Here is a 17,492-nt window from a genome sequence, read left to right as displayed (position 1 = left end):
GTTTGGTTCACTCATTTCACGTGCATGTGTTTCTCTCAATATAATTGCTCGTGAGGAGTCTTCCTGTTACTGTTCTTCTGTACCTGCATTAAAAATCACCCTAGCCTCTTCAAGAGAGGTCAGTGGTGGTGCAATGGGAATTCGCGAGTCCCGATCCTCAGTCAATACTATCAAATCTTTTGGAAAAGATGTCTGAATTGCTTCAGGGATAGATTGACCGAGTTGCCCTCCACTTTCTCCAGATAAATCTGCGAGTGGAGAATCCCATAAGGGAGCCAGAGGTGTTTGATCTGGGAGGGGAGAAAATGACTCTATTAAGGGTGGCAGAGAGTCAGATTTTCCCTCTGAAGCATGTGACTGCTCTTCTGCCGTAACTATGGCAGGCACTGTAACCGACTCTACGTGCACTCCTCGTTCTGGGGAAGTGTATGGTTCCATTGTGAGTAATGGAATTGTGCTTGACTCAGTACAAGATGCCATGGCCCTATGGCGAATTTCAATAGATGCATCCTGTTGAGAGAATGCCTCTAGAAACTGTTCATTGGCCATTTCAAAGTCCATGTCCTGTTGGGAGGACAAGGATGGGCTTTCAGATGCCTCAGAATATGTTTTTCTTTTCTTAGGAGGAGGCAGAGCTGAGGGTTCACTCATATTTAACAATGTACTACTTCCTAGTAATCTCCTGGGTAACATTTTAGACAGTGGGGGAGAGGATGAGATAGAATGTGACTCTGTGTTTGGCTCTATGACCTGGGATTGAAGATGTGGTTCTACAACTTCATGGTCAGCCCTATCAACCACTGGGGGTCTTTCAACAGAAGTAGGAAGAGAGTGAGAGTGAGGAATTACTACCTGTAATGGAAGAGCCTGGGTGGCTTGAACCACTGGAGGTTGAGGTTGCTGTTTATGGCCGGGAAGATTGAAAATAGGTAAGGGAATATAAGTGGCCATGAAAGCAGATACAAGTACTGGAACTTGCATGAATTTGAAGGTTGTGTCTTGGCGAGTGTAAATCTTTTTACTAACTGGAGGGGGTTCGGTTACTGCAGAGTTAGCAAAAAGGGCTTTGTATTCAGGTGCGAGAAGATGATCTGCTATAAGCATGAGAAAACGAGCATAGTAACATGATACCCTACGATTTGTAGAATGATCACGTAAAGCAGAAGTTAGACGTCTCAAGAGAATGGGAAAAAAGTAGTTTGCCAAAATTGATCCTTTGATTGAAAACAACCGCAAGACCAATATACTGCAGAGTGGAAGTGATGTTATGAAAATTGGATTTTGTGCAGTTGGCAAACACTTTGGAAAGTGTATCAAAGAAAATATCCCATTCAGACACCAAATTTGATTTAGAAAGTTTGGTTAAATTGATCACCCCCTGATAGTGAATAGCATTGAAAAAATTTGTGATATCATTTTCCGAGGGTAAATTACAGAAATTGTCTAGTGGAAAATTTAACGCACGATTGACGACTGTTTCATCAACTACATACTGTGTGTTTGCGACGGTGAATGAAAAAGATTTTGAATCATCGGCCACAGTAGAGGTTGTGCAAATCAGTCTAAGTAGATCGACGTTTAAAATCACATTTGATTTAATAGCAGAGCTAACAATCGAATGGTCATTTAAAAATCTAATCCATGGCTTAAATTTTTCAACATCACATTTTTCCGGATTAAAATAACCAACCTGATTATGCGCGACAATTTGGAAATTGAGAGCCATTTAAAATAATAATAAGACACACGCTTTTCAGAATTTTAAGAGTAATATTAAGAAAATTCGAATTAATTAAATTAATTTAATAATTCGAATTAAATTAATTATAATCGAAAAATTTAGACAGAAATGTATCTCGTTAAAATTCTTAACTCACAAACGCAGTTTTGACAAACCAAAAGACACAAATCAGAAATTGAAATAAAAATAAAAAGAACTGATTTTGGGAAAAATCGATTTGAAGAAAAAGAAAAGAAAGAAAGAAAAAAAAATGGGCAGCACTTCCGTAAGTATATACGTGTGTATATATCACAGGAGTGAAGTTTTAGTATGCTGAGTGAAAACTCGAGCAAGGAAGACAGACAATTCGTTGGTTTTAGTTCGAAGAGAGAGAAGAGAGAAAACTGAATACAAAAACTGTTCGAATTTTTTTTGAGAAGAAATGAACTGATGAAATGTGGTTTAAAACAATACAAACACACGCTTTTATATGACAGTTGGTATGACAATCCTGGATTGTCATACCGATTGTCATACCAGGCAAAAGAAGGGAAAAAAAACAACAGAAATAAATACTAAAATTATAACTGGTATGACAATCTGATAGTCATACCGATTGTCATACCAGTACAATAATAAAAGGAAAATAATTATATATAAGGTTTAAAACTGGCAAGACAATTGATAGTCATACCGATTGTCTTGCCAGTATAAAACTATACTGAATAACATAATAAACAACATTTAAACTGAAATGACTTTCAGCAAGACAATTTCAATTGTCTTGCCGATTGTCATATCAGCTTTAAACACAGAAACACACATATATAAATATGTACTGGAATAAAGACTTATATAACTTAGTAAAAATATCAGAAAATATTTACAAAATCAAAGACAATATTTCAGAATTAATTATTTTTATTCCAAAAATAGAAATCTGTTGAATTTTAGCAAATAAAATTCATAGAAAAATATTTTTAGAGAAAATAAAATATTCTGAGATATTTTAAATTAACAAGAAGGGAAAATAAAACAGATAAGATACTATAACTTACATAGAATTAAGCAAGAAATATGATAAAATGATAACATAAATTTGCAAATGAATTTTTCATTTATGAAAAATTCATTTGTAAATTCATTCAAGAACAGATCTCAGATATTAACTAAATTAATCACTAAAACTATTCAACATGCCTAATTTACCAACTAATCTGGTAAATGTGGATTCGTCAAGTGGTTTAGTGAAAATATCTGCTATTTGTTCTTCTGTTGGAACAAAAAAAAGTTCAACAGTACCATTCATGACGTGCTCTCTAATAAAATGATACCTGATGTCAATGTGCTTTATCCTCGACTGCTGCACAGGGTTGTTGGTGATGGCTATTGCACTTGTGTTGTCACATAAAATAGGAATCTTGTTCAATACAGAGCCATAGTCTCGTAGTTGGTTCCTAATCCACAAGATCTGAGCACAGCAGCTTCCAGCAGCAATATATTCAGCCTCGGCCGTTGAGTTGGAAACTGTTTGCTGTTTCTTGCTGTACCATGAGACTAGCCTGCTTCCTAGGAATTGACAACTTCCTGAGGTGCTTTTCCTATCAACAACACTTCCTGCATAATCTGAATCTGTATATCCGACAAGGTTAAAACCAGATTCTTTAGGGTACCAAATACCTAGATTTGGTGTTCCCTTAAGATATCTTAAGATTCGTTTAACAGCAACGAGATGAATATCTCTAGGATCCGCTTGGAACCTTGCACATAAACATGTAGCATACATAATATCTGGTCTACTTGCAGTAAGATAGAGTAACGAGCCAATCATACCTCTGTAGCTTGTGACATCTACCTTAATGGAGTTTTCACATGGTCCAAGCTTGACAGCTGTAGTTGATGGAGTCCTTGCTGATGCAGAATCCTCTAGATTGTACTTTTTGAGGAGTTCCTTGAGATACTTGGATTGACAAATAAATGTTCCATCTAACCTTTGATTTACTTGTAATCCAAGAAAGAACTTCAGCTCTCCCATCATGCTCATTTCAAACTTGCTGTGCATTAACTTAGCAAATCTCTTACAGAGATTATCATTAGTAGACCCAAATATTATATCATCCACATAGACTTGGACTAATATAGTATCCTTCTTATGTGTTTTAGAAAAGAGAGTTTTGTCTATGACACCTCTAATAAAGCTATTTTCAATAAGAAATTCAGAGAGAGTGTCATACCATTTTCTTGGAGACTGTTTTAGCCCATAGATAGCCTTGAAAAGAAAGAAGACAAAATCCAAATGATCTGGATCTTCAAAACCAGGAGGTTGCTCTACATATACCTCTTCATCCAGCTTTCCATTCAGAAAGGCGCTCTTGACATCCATTTGATAAACTTTAAAGTTTGAAAATGCTGCGAATGCCAGAAATATCCTGATGGCCTCAAGTCTAGCCACTGGAGCATAGGTTTCATCATAATCAATGCCTTCAACTTGAGAATACCCTTTAGCTACCAGTCTTGCCTTGTTTCTTGTAACCACACCATCTTCATCTAGTTTATTCCTGAATACCCACCTAGTACCAACAGCTTTCTTGTGTACAAGCCTAGGTACCAGTTTCCAGACTTGTTGACTTTCAAACTGATTGAGTTCATCTTGCATAGCAATCACCCAACCTGGATCAGTCAGTGCTTCTTCAATTTTCTTAGGTTCCATCTCAGAAAGAAATCCTGAGAACAGACACTCATTTTGAGTAGCACGTCTAGTTCTGACTCCAACATCGGGATCACCAATAATCAACTCAAAAGGGTGAGCTTTATTCCAGACAGTCTGTCTTGGAAGATTTGATCTTGATGATTCGCCTTGAAATTCATTGTGATGTTGTGTCCTACTAGATGATCCTTCAGCATCTCCCCCTGAGTTGTTGCCATGTTGACTTGAAGATTCTCCGTCAGTAGCAGTGGTATCTCCATTGTTGCCAAAGTTTCCATCACTATTACCTTGAGTATCATCAGGATTAACAGGTTCTTCACCAGCAACAACCTCAGGTTCTTGACCATGTTCTGATTCTGAATCTGACGTCTCATCAAACTTCAGTTTCTCAGAAGGATCTTCAGTTTGGATACTAGGGAGTTTAGTGTCATCAAATGTAACATTGACACTTTCAGTTACTTTGTGTTGATCAATGATATACACTCTATATGATCTTCTTCCATATCCAACAAAAATACCCTCATATGCCTTTGCCTCGAACTTACCACGACGATCATCTCCATCCTTGAGCACGAAGCATCTGGCACCAAATACATGAAAGTATTTGATAGAAGGTTTCTGTTCATTCAAAATCTCATAAGGAGTTTTCATGAAGTCTTTGTTGATTAGAGTTCGATTCTGAGTATAACATGCAGTATTGACAGCTTCAGCCCAAAAGTACATTGGAAGACCTGATTCACTTAACATCGTTCTTGCAGCTTCAATCAATGTACGATTCTTCCTTTCTACCACTCCATTTTGCTGAGGGGTTCTAGGAGCTGAAAATTGTCTGGTAATCCCTTTGTCTGTACAGAATCCATTGAGAAGTGCATTCTTGAATTCTGTCCCATTATCTGACCTTATTGCTCTAACAGGGACGTTAGAATCTAACTCAATCATCTTGATATGATCAATCACAACTTGTGGTGTTTCATCCTTAGAGTGAAGAAATAAAACCCACGTATACTTGGAATAGTCATCAACTATCACAAGACAGTAACACTTCTTTGACATAGAAAGGATATTAACTGGACCAAATAAATCCATGTGTAATAATTGCAGAACACCAGTTATGGAAGATGTGTCAGTGCCTTTGTGACTTGCTTTCTTTGACTTTCCTTTCTGGCAAGCCTCACATAGTCCTTCTGGAGAGAATTCCAGCTGAGGCAGACCTCTTACCAATTCTCTTTTGACAAGAGAATTCATTGTTTTGAAATTGAGATGAGAAAGTCTCTTGTGCCATAGCCAACTCTCATCTGACGATGCCTTTGCATAGAAACAATTGACTTCAAGATTGCTTCCAGAGTTCATGTCAGCTACGAACAGATTTCCTTTCCGGATTCCCATTAAGGAGGGTTTTTCACTTTTCTTGTGCAGAATCTGACACTTCAGCTTGTCGAATAAAACATTGTAGCCGTTGTCACAGAACTGACTAATGCTAAGCAGATTGTGTTCAAGTCCTTGCACAACATATACATTTTCAATGATAACATTTCCAGCTAGCAAACAGCCATATCCCTCCGTTAAACCTTTGTTGTTATCTCCAAAGGTAACCACTGGGCCAGCTTTCTCAACCACATTTGATAGCAGGGCTCTATCTCCGGTCATATGTCTTGACGATCCGCTGTCAAGAATCCACACTACCGGTTGTACCTGTTTAATGCCCTGCAATACAAATGGATTAGAACTTCTTCGGAACCCAAGCTTGGCTGGGTCCGGCATACTTGTAAAATTGGCCTTTTTCAGGCAAAACAACATTCTTAATTTCAATATTCTCAACGTTCTCAATGACTGAACATTTGACCATGTGAACAGCCTTGACAAATTTCTGGTTAGGCTTAGGCACAAATGTCTCCTTTCTAGCTTTAGGAGGACTAGCAGTCTTAGACCTATCATGCTTTCTATTATTCACATGCTGACGAGGAGTAGTCTTATCATTAGAAACATGCTTACCATTAAAATAAGCAAACAACAGATTAAAAGCACAAGACATACAATCAGGAACACCACATGCTTTATGAGAAGGATTAACAATAGGCAACTTATGCATGGTAGACATGGCATTTGTGTTATCCAACTCATGTGTGTCTGAGTTAGTCTCAGTTGCTTTCACAACCTTGACTGAAACTTTTGACACACTTGACTTGGAGACATCTTTCCCATTAGCATTATCTTCAGCACGGATTTCTTCTTGAATAATAAAAGAGGTCTCATCAAATGGTTCAGCAATTGATTCTTTATAGAGGGGTTCATCAACACCCTTAAGCACATGTGGTACTTCCCTGCCTTTAGCACATACATGAGGAGGGGAGTTTATGCCTAATTTTCCAATAGCAGCATTGTAATCATAACCTATTCCATGTGTTTGATTAACAGCTTGCTTATTGTAAAACTCTTTGGACTTCGAACAAGAATTAAAGTAAGCTTTAACCTTAGCCTCAAGACCGGTGATCTTGTCTTTGAGAATAGTTTCGAGTTGTCTATAACAGTCAACTCTATTCTCTAGAAAAGATACTTGTTCTTTTAGTTTATCTTGATTAATGTGCACAAGTCTTAATTCATTGACCTCTTTCTCAAGGTCTTTGATTTGTTGATTTAACAATTCATTATCACGACGAGCACAATCTAAGGAACCTCCTAGATGATAAACTAATTCAGCATCAGTAAATTTTACCTCTTTTCTTGACGATGAGGTGCTTGCATTACTAGCCATGAGAGAAAGATTCCCAACTTCTTCATCTTCACTGTCAGTATCATCCCAGCTTCTTCCCTTTGCCAGGTACGCCCTTTCAGATTTACTCTTTTGATTAGAATCGTAAGAGTTCTTCCTAGCTTGTTTTGGCTTCCTGCATTCTGTGGCAAAGTGTCCCAACTCATTACAGTTGAAGCATCGAATGGTGCTTCGATCAACCATCCCTGTTTTATACCCACCACTGCTGGTGTTAGAGGATGAAGATCCACCTTTCTGGAATCTGTTGTAGTTGGACTTGTACTTGAACTTGGGATTCCTTTTGAATCTGACATTTGAGAATCTCTTCACAATCAGGGCCATTGACTCATCCTCCAATTGCTCCAGTTCTTCCAAGGAATAATAATCATCTCCTGATTGATTTGTAGTAGGAGAATCAAATTCTGCTACTATCACATTATCTTCAACCTTGGAAGACTATACCATTCTTTCTGACTGTTGAGATTGTTGTTGATATTGTGGTTGTTGTTGTTGTTCATCAGCTACTAGAGCAGTAGACGTGCTGACCACTCTTCCTTTCCCGTAAACTTCCTTCTGCTGAATCTGCTCCAACTCATAAGTCTTTAACACACCATAGAGCCTTTCCAAAGAAATCTCACTCAGATCTCTTGCTTCTCTTATGGCAGTGATTCTATGTTCGAGATGAGTTGGCAGTGTTAAAAGGAACTTTTTGTTGACCTCCCTGATGGAATAGTATTTACCATTAATGTTCAGGTTGTTGATCAATGCATTGTACCTCTCAAACACTTCAGTGATTCCTTCTCCTGGATTGGATTTAAAGTATTCATACTCAGAGGTTAGGATTTCTAGTTTGTTCTCCCTAACTTCCTCTGTGCCTTCATTAATAATCTCAATAGTTTCCCAGATATGTTTGGAATCTTTACAATTCATCACATGTCTATTCATCAGGGGATTAAGGGAATCTACTAAGATTAATTGAAGGCTAGCATCCAGGGAAGCTTCTTCTATTTCAGCAGGAGAGAAGTCCTCAGGATCCTTCACATAAGTTCTCGCTTTGGTGATCACCACATCATTTTCTATTACCTCTGGTTCCATAACCATAGGAATTTTTGGACCCTTCTTCAACACTTGCAAATATTTGGGATTAGCAACCTGTAAAAACAGTAGCATCTTCTTCTTCCACATAACATAATTTTCTTTATCGAAAAGTGGAATTTTAACGGTTCCAACTTTTTGTGTAGTCATTATGAATTTTTTGAGTGAATAAAAAATTCAAGAAGTGAAAGAAACACAAAAGTCTAGGATCTAGATTTGTACGTTAATCAGAAGGCTCTAATACCAATTGTTAGGTCCCAATTTGTTTGTAGAAGGGGGGGTTGAATGCAAACAATACCGTTTAATCGAATAAAATGCGGAATAAAATTGTGAAACAAAATTCAAGTTAAATAAAACTTTTATTAAACTTGAAAGGTGTTACAACTACGGTATCGGTTACAAGGGATTAATCTCAAATCAATTATTACAAATTTAGAATAAATTCGACATGAACTTTTTCTATTTTTGTAATTAAAAGATCAAATGCTAAATGCGATTTGAGATTAAGTTCTAGGGATTTTAATCCGCTAGATTGATACACAAGAACAAGATAAGTATTTCTAGTTGATTGGATTTAACTTTACAATCTAGAAATTGATCTTGAAGTTGCAGATGAGATGAAATATTTTTCTGCTCCTTTTTCTTTTGTTCTTGAGTTTGTATTCTGTTTGATTGCTTATCTTTATGAACTGGTCTTCTGCTTCTTTTAAACAACACAGCCGAGTCGATTGAATTGGAATGACAATCCTTTAAGCTTGTGAGACTTTCGGTAGGACAATGTTTACAACTAGCAAGACAATTAAAAATGAGCTAGCAAGACTTTCGGTATGACTATAGATTGTCATACCGATTGTCATATTAGTTCAAATAAATTGTCTTGCTGAATTAATAACTGATTTTAATCTAAACAGAAATTCTAATAAGACAATTAAATGTATTGGCATGACTTTCGGTATGACTATCAATTGTCATACCGATTGTCATACTAGTTCAAATGAATTGTCTTGCTGAATTTAAGCAGATTTTAAACCAATTAAAATCTTGTAAATCCTTAATATTAATTCTAAATTAATTAATCAATTTAATTCAATTAATCAATAAATTAATCTTTGCAGATATAATTTATTTTCTTAATTAAATTATATGACTTAATTAATTAATAGAGAATTAATACTAACCCTTAGCAGCATCCATTCTTCTGACAATCTTCTGAAAGTCACTGAGACTTATGAATCAATTCCGCCACTTCAATGCTGACACACGATGTACTGTCTGGTTCATGAGTGACTAACTTTCGTGACGTTTCTTCATGTCTTGACTTTTATATTCTGATTGAATCCTTGTAATAAATGATACCTTGACGAGATCTCTGTCACTAGATTAAATCCACGATCTTGATTTATATCACTGAGGCATGATCAAATTCTTGAACTTCTTCCAGTGAATCTTCAAGTCTGCAGATGAACAATGTTTCTTTATTCTTTGACAGATGTTACATTGTGAGATCTCTCTGATGATTAATCCACTATTTACTTATTACATTCTTATTTGAGTTGAGTTAAATACTCGAATAAACGAGTAGGCTATGACATATGCCTTTCATGAGCACTTTGACTCAAAACCTGATGAGTCATTAACTGGTTTATATGACAGATTTGTCAAACTCTTGAATGATTAGTCACTGGTGGATAAGGAATATGATCTTGAAGATACTAATCTTAAATTCCTTTTAGCTCTTCCTGAAAGTTGGGATTTGAAGGCAACAACTATAAGAGACAACTATGCTCCTGATGAAACTACTCTTGATGAAATTTATGGTATGCTCAAAACTCATGAACTTGAGATGGATCAAAGAAGCCAGATGCATGGGAGAAAGTCAAGAATAGTTGCTCTTAAGGCTGAGGAGGAATCCATCAAAGTGGTTGTCTCAAAGAAAGGCAAATTAAAGGCTCTCATCACAAGGTCTGATACTGAGTCATCAAGTTCTGATAGTGATGAGGATTCAGAAACTGAAAGTCTATCTGAGATCGATGCTGATGAAGAGATGATGAAATTATGTGCTCTTATGGTGAAGGGTATCACAAAGATAGCTTATAGGAAATTCAGAGGGGGAAAGAAGTTTTCTAGGAAAATTGGAAGTTCTGATAAGAAGGGATTCAGAAAATCTGAAGGCAAAGTAGGAAAGTCTGACAGAGGAGATTACTCAAATGTTAAATGCTACAATTATGGTGAGAAAGGCCACATATCTCCTAATTGCAAGAAAGGAAAAAGTGACAAAGGCAAGGTACTTGTCACAAAGAAGAAAAGCTGGACAAACACTTCAGATTCTGAACATGAGGAGAACTATGCCTTGATGGCAAATGCTGATAACAGTTCTGAAGCTGCTGAGTTAAAGGTACCTCAAACAACTTATGTTCTTTATACTGATGATATTACTGAGTTGAGATCTTATCTTAAAACCATATCCATTAGCTATAGAGATCAGACCTTAACATGTGATAGGTTAACTTCTGAAAATCTGGCTTTTAAGAAAAGGAATGACTATTTAGAAAATGAGTTAGTTATGTTCCATCAAACTCAGAAAGAAAGAGATGATGCTTTTTATGTTAGAGATGAAATGTTAAAATTGAATCAATCTCTAAAAACTGAGTTAGAAAAGGAAAGAGAGATTATCAGGACTTGGAATAACTCTGGCAGAACAACTCAGAATTTATTAAGTAGTGAAAACTGGAAAGAGGGCTTAGGTTATGAAGATGATAAAAGTGAAACAGGAACTGAACAAATTAAGCCAATTATTGTTAAACAGACTACTGAGCCAAAGTTAAATCCTGTTAAGTTTGTAGCTAAATCTGTAAAGTCTGATTATGAAAAGATAAAAGATACTGAGACAGAAGTTAAGGCAGAGTCAACTTCTGACAAATTGAAACAGGATAGGACAATTGAAGTTAACATAGGCTTAATGACAAAGAAACAGCTTAAGTATAAGCTGAAAGAGATTAAGAATGTAAACAAGGTAAAACCACCTACGAAAAATAGAAATGGAAAGAAGGTGTGAATAAAAGCAATAATTATATGCCTGTTCCTAATGCTCCTAGAAAGAAATGTTATAATTGTGGAAACTCTAACCATCTTGCTTCTTATTGTAGAAAGAATAAGAATAAAACTATTTACCTCCTAAGTCAGGAGTTAAGAGTCAGTCTGTTAGGTTTAAGCCACAAAATTCTTGTTTTCATTGTGGTAGTTTATGGAATTCCATTTATACTTGTAAGGAATATCATAGTTTATACTATGATTATTATCAAATCAAACCTTCTTTGAAGAAATTTGCTTTAATTCCTTCTAGTGTAAACTCTGATGCAAAGTCTGATATAAATTCTGATAAACAGCATGTTAGCATAAACTCTGATATTAAATCCGCTGTAAATGCTAACAAACTTAAAAAGGCCAAGGGATCTAAGCAAGTCTGGGTCCTTAAAACTAACCATTAGTGGTCTTTGTGATTGCAGGGCAACAGGAAAAACATCCTAGTACTGGATAGTGGATGTTCGGGACATATGACTGGAAATAAGGCCCTGCTCTCAGACTTTGTGGAGAAAGCTGACCCAGGAGTTTCTTATGGAGATGGAAACATGGGAAAAACTCTGGGATATGGAAATATTAATCTTGGGAATGTCATCATTGAAACAGTAGCTCTTGTCTCAGGACTTAAACACAATCTGATGAGTGTGAGTCAAATCTGTGACAGAGGTTATCATGTGGATTTCTTTGAAGAACACTGTGAAGTTATAAGCAATTCTACAGGCAAAGTGGTTCTGAAAGTTACATGCATGGTAACATTTATGAAGCCAAGCTTTCAACAAGTTCTGATGGTTCTGCAATCTGTCTGTTGAGTAGAGCATCAATTGAAGAAAGCTGGAATTGGCACAAAAGACTCTCTCATTTAAACTTCAACAACATAAATGTGATTGTAAAGAAAGATCTTGTGAGAGGAATGCCAAAATCAGTATTTGCTCCTGATGGCCTTTGTGATTCATGTCCAAAGGCAAAGCAAAGAAAATCTTCTTTCAAGAGCAAAACCGAGTCATCAATTCTTGCACCTTATCACCTACTGCATGTTGATCTATTTGGTCTAGTCAATATCATGTCTATTGCAAAGAAGAAATATGCTATGGTTATAGTGGATGAGTTCACAAGGTACACTTGGGTGTAATTCTTGCACAAGAAGTGTTAGATATATTTGTGATATCATGTCTAATAATGATTTGTGTTTAGTTTTCAGATCTTAACTAACAGGACAAATTAGGACTTAACTGGAAATCAGTACATATACCGAAGTCAGAACTTAAGATATCAAAACTTAAGTTATCAAAACTTAAGTTATCAGAAGATATTTATCAGGAGATAATATCAGGACTTAAGAAGACGTTCAGATAAGGAAAGCGGCTGATTGAAGGAAAGAAGATTAAGGCAAACACAAGAAGAGATATGCTTGGAGAAGAATTCTATAAAGAATAAAATACTTGGAAGAAAAGATAACTAGTTGATATATTTTAGGATGCAGACTTATGTTCGATATCAATTAGAAGATTATCTTATAACTGTGTGTCTATATAAACATAGCATAGGGTTTACACTATAAGTGTCATCTTAATCGAGAATATTATTCATTATAACCCTAGCAGCTCTCGTGATATTTGTTCATCACTGAGAGAGAACGGTTCCATTCTAATACTGTTTTATTAATAAGATTATTCTGTGTTTATACTTGTGTTCTTAATTCGATTTGATTGTAGTATACATTGTATTCAACCCCCTTCTACAGTGTGTGTGACCTAACAAGTGGTATCAGAGCAGTCTGTTAACACATATACAGTAAAGATCCAAAAACAATCATGTCTGAAGAAGAGAAAACTCCAACCAAGCCCACCAAAACTAAAGAAACTCCAAAGACTCAAATCCATAATCGATATGAGACTATTAGGGTTCCCATACTGAAACCTTCTGAGTATCCCATATGGAAAGTGAGGATGACTATGTTTCTGGAAGATACAGATCCAGAATACCTTGACAGAATTAATGAAGGACCACATAAGCCAACCAAGCTCTCTGTTGTAGTTGCAGATCAGCCAGCACGGACTATACCAAAGGAGAAAGGTGAATATACAGCTAAAGATATCTCATCTATTGCCAAAGATGCAAACGTAAGACATTTGTTGCATAGTGCCATTGATAATGTCATGTCAAACAGGGTAATTAACTACAAGACTGCAAAAGAGATATGGGATGCCTTGGAGACAAGATGCCAGGGAACTGATTCAATTAAGAAGAACAGGAGGACTATACTCTCTCAAGAGTATGAGCACTTTGACTCAAAACCTGATGAGTCATTAACTGGTTTATATGACAGATTTGTCAAACTCTTGAATGATTAGTCACTGGTGGATAAGGAATATGATCTTGAAGATACTAATCTTAAATTCCTTTTAGCTATTCCTGAAAGTTGGGATTTGAAGGCAACAACTATAAGAGACAACTATGCTCCTGATGAAACTACTCTTGATGAAATTTATGGTATGCTCAAAACTCATGAACTTGAGATGGATCAAAGAAGCCAGAGGCATGGGAGAAAGTCAAGAACAGTTGCTCTTAAGGCTGAGGAGGAATCCATCAAAGTGGTTGTCTCAAAGAAAGGCAAAGTAAAGGCTCTCATCACAAGGTCTGATACTGAGTCATCAAGTTCTGATAGTGATGAGGATTCAGAAACTGAAAGTCTATCTGAGATCGATGCTGATGAAGAGATGATGAAATTGTGTGCTCTTATGGTGAAGGGTATCACAAAGATAGCTTACAGGAAATTCAGAGGGGGAAAGAAGTTTTCCAGGAAAAATGGAAGTTCTGATAAGAAGGGATTCAGAAAATCTGAAGGCAAAGTAGGAAAGTCTGACAGAGGAGATTACTCAAATGTTAAATGCTACAATTATGGTGAGAAAGGCCACATATCTCCTGATTGCAAGAAAGGAAAAAGTGATAAATGCAAGGCACTTGTCACAAAGAATAAAAGTTGGACAGACACTTCAGATTCTGAACATGAGGAGAACTATGCCTTGATGGCAAATGCTGATAGCAGTTCTGAAGCTGCTGAGTTAAAGGTACCTCAAACAACTTATGCTTTTCATACTGATGATATTACTTAGTTGAGATCTTATCTTAAAACCATATCCATTAGCTATAGAGATCAGTCCTTAACATGTGATAGGTTAACTTCTGAAAATCTGGCTTTTAAGAAAAGGAATGACTATTTAGAAAAGGAGTTAGTTATGTTCCATCAAACTCAGAAAGAAAGAGATGATGGTGTTTATGTTAGAGATGAAATGTTAAAATTGAATCAATCTCTAAAAACTGAGTTAGAAAAGGAAAGAGAGATTATAAGGACTTGGAATAACTCTGGCAGAACAACTCAGAATTTATTAAGTAGTGAAAACTGGAAAGAGGGCTTAGGTTATGAAGATGATAAAAGTGAAACAGGAACTGAACAAATTAAGCCAATTATTGTTAAACAGACTACTAAGCCAAAGTTAAATCATGTTAAGTTTGTAGCTAAATCTGTAAAGTCTGATTCTGAAAAGATGAAAGATACTGAGACAGAAGTTAAGGCAGAGTCAACTTCTGACAAATTGAAACAGGATAGGACAATTGAAGTTAACATAGGCTTAATGACAAAGAAGCAGCTTAAGTATAAGCTGAAAGAGATTAAGAATGTAAACAAGGTAAAACCACCTACGAAAAATAGAAATGGAAAGGAAGGTGTGAATAAAAGCAATAATTATATGCCTGTTCCTAATGCTCCTTGAAAGAAATGTTATAATTGTGGAAACTCTAACCATCTTGCTTCTTATTGTAGAAAGAATAAGAATAAAACTCTTTACCTCCTAAGTCAGGAGTTTAGAGTTAGTCTGTTAGGTTTAAGTCACAAAATTCTTGTTTTCATTGTGGTAGTTTATGGAATTCCATTTATACTTGTAAGGAATATCATAATTTATACTATGATTATTATCAAATAAAACCTTCTTTGAAGAAATTTGCTTTAATTCCTTCTAGTGTAAACTCTGATGCAAAGTCTGATATAAATTCTGATAAACAGCATGTTAGCATAAACTCTGATATTAAATCCGCTTCAAATGCTAACAAACTTAAAAAGGCCAAGGGATCTAAGCAAGTTTGGGTCCTTAAAACTAACCATTAGTGGTCTTTGTGATTGCAGGGCAACAGGAAAAACATCCTAGTACTGGATAGTGGATGTTCAGGACATATGACTGGAAATAAAGCCCTGCTCTCAGACTTTGTGGAGAAAGCTGACCCAGGAGTTTCTTATGGAGATGGAAACATGGGAAAAACTCTGGGATATGGAAATATTAATCTTGGGAATGTCATCATTGAAACAGTAGCTCTTGTCTCAGGACTTAAACACAATCTGCTGAGTGTGAGTCAAATCTGTGACAGAGGTTATCATGTGGATTTCTTTGAAGAACACTGTGAAGTTGTAAGCAATTCTATAGGCAAAGTGGTTCTGAAAGGTTACATGCATGGTAACATTTATGAAGCCAAGCTTTCAACAAGTTCTGATGGTTCTGCAATCTGTCTGTTGAGTAGAGCATCAATTGAAGAAAGCTGGAATTGCCAAAAAAGACTCTCTCATTTAAACTTCAACAACATAAATGTGATTGTAAAGAAAGATCTTGTGAGTGGACTGCCAAAATCAGTATTTGCTCCTGATGGCCTTTGTGATTTATGTCAAAAGGCAAAGCAAAAAAAATCTTCTTTCAAGAGCAAAACTGAGTCATCAATTCTTGAGCCTTATCACCTACTGCATGTTGATCTATTTGGTCTAGTCAATATCATGTCTATTGCAAAGAAGAAATATGCTATGGTTATAATGGATGAGTTCACAAGGTACACTTGGGTGTACTTCTTGCACAAGAAGTGTTAGATATATTTGTGATGTTATGTCTAATAATGATTTGTGTTTAGTTTTCAGATCTTAACTAACAGGACGAATCAGGACTTAACTGGAAATCAGTACTTATACTGAAGTCAGAACTTAATATATCAAAACTTAAGTTATCAGAACTTAAGTTATCAGAAGATATTTATCAGGAGATAATATCAGGACTTAAGAAGACCTTCAGATAAGGAAAGCAGTTGATTGAAGGAAAGAAGATTAAGGCAAACACAAGAAGAGATATGCTTGGAGAAGAATTCTATGAAGAATAAAATACTTGGAAGAAAAGATAACTAGTTGATATATTTTAGGATGCAGACTTATGTTCGATATCAATTAGAAGATTATCTTGTAATTGTGTGTCTATATAAACACAACATAGGGTTTACACTATAAGTGTTATCTTAATCGAGAATATTATTCATTATAACCCTAGCAGCTCTCATAATATTTGTTCATCACTGAGAGAGAACGGTTCCATTCTAATACTATTTTATTAATAAGATTATTATGTGTTTCATACTTGTATTCTTAATTCGATTTGATTGTAGTATACACTGTATTCAATAGAAAATTAAGCGATGTCTTAGGAGGCCAAGTGATGGAACCATGGAAGCCTAAAAAAATTGTGGTGTTGTCTTGAAAAGTGTGTTCGCCAAGGTTTAGCCTAACTGCTGAGGCAACACCAGATATCAATATCTATATTTATACAAAATCATTAACAATCTCATTTTCTAACTTGTATATTCATAGTTGCATTCGATATGCATATATTTCATGCGTTATGTATGAGAGTTGTTTAGCTCATGCTACTAATCACTCTTTTTAAGCTATCTTGGCAGCCCAGAATTATGGATATATGAAGCCTATTTGAAATAGCGGTAGTTTTTGGGCTTCACTCATAAAGAATTATCACCTAAAGATCGACTTCACAAGGAAAAGGAATATCTTGAAAGGCTAATGCATGGCTTTTGGGAAAATGGATAGAAGCATAGGATATAGCTAAAAAGGACAGTAAGCCCTAGATTGGAACTGCCATGATAATACGTGGTCTAAAATGTATTGAATGATTTCATTTAAGGATTTAGATTGAGGTACATATGTTGAGGCATTGTGTTTCCTGTTTCTTACGCCGAGTAAGCTCATCTAAGCTTGGAATCCAAATGTGAAAGCTATATATTTCTCTGAGAACGGTAAAGAAGAATTAAAAATCTATGCTATA

This window comes from Apium graveolens, chromosome 1 (genome assembly GCF_009905375.1).
Source record: "Apium graveolens cultivar Ventura chromosome 1, ASM990537v1, whole genome shotgun sequence".
In the NCBI taxonomy this organism is placed as follows: Eukaryota; Viridiplantae; Streptophyta; class Magnoliopsida; order Apiales; family Apiaceae; genus Apium; species Apium graveolens.
The sequence above is the reverse complement of the archived record's forward strand: the minus strand, read 5'-3'. Positions refer to the sequence as shown.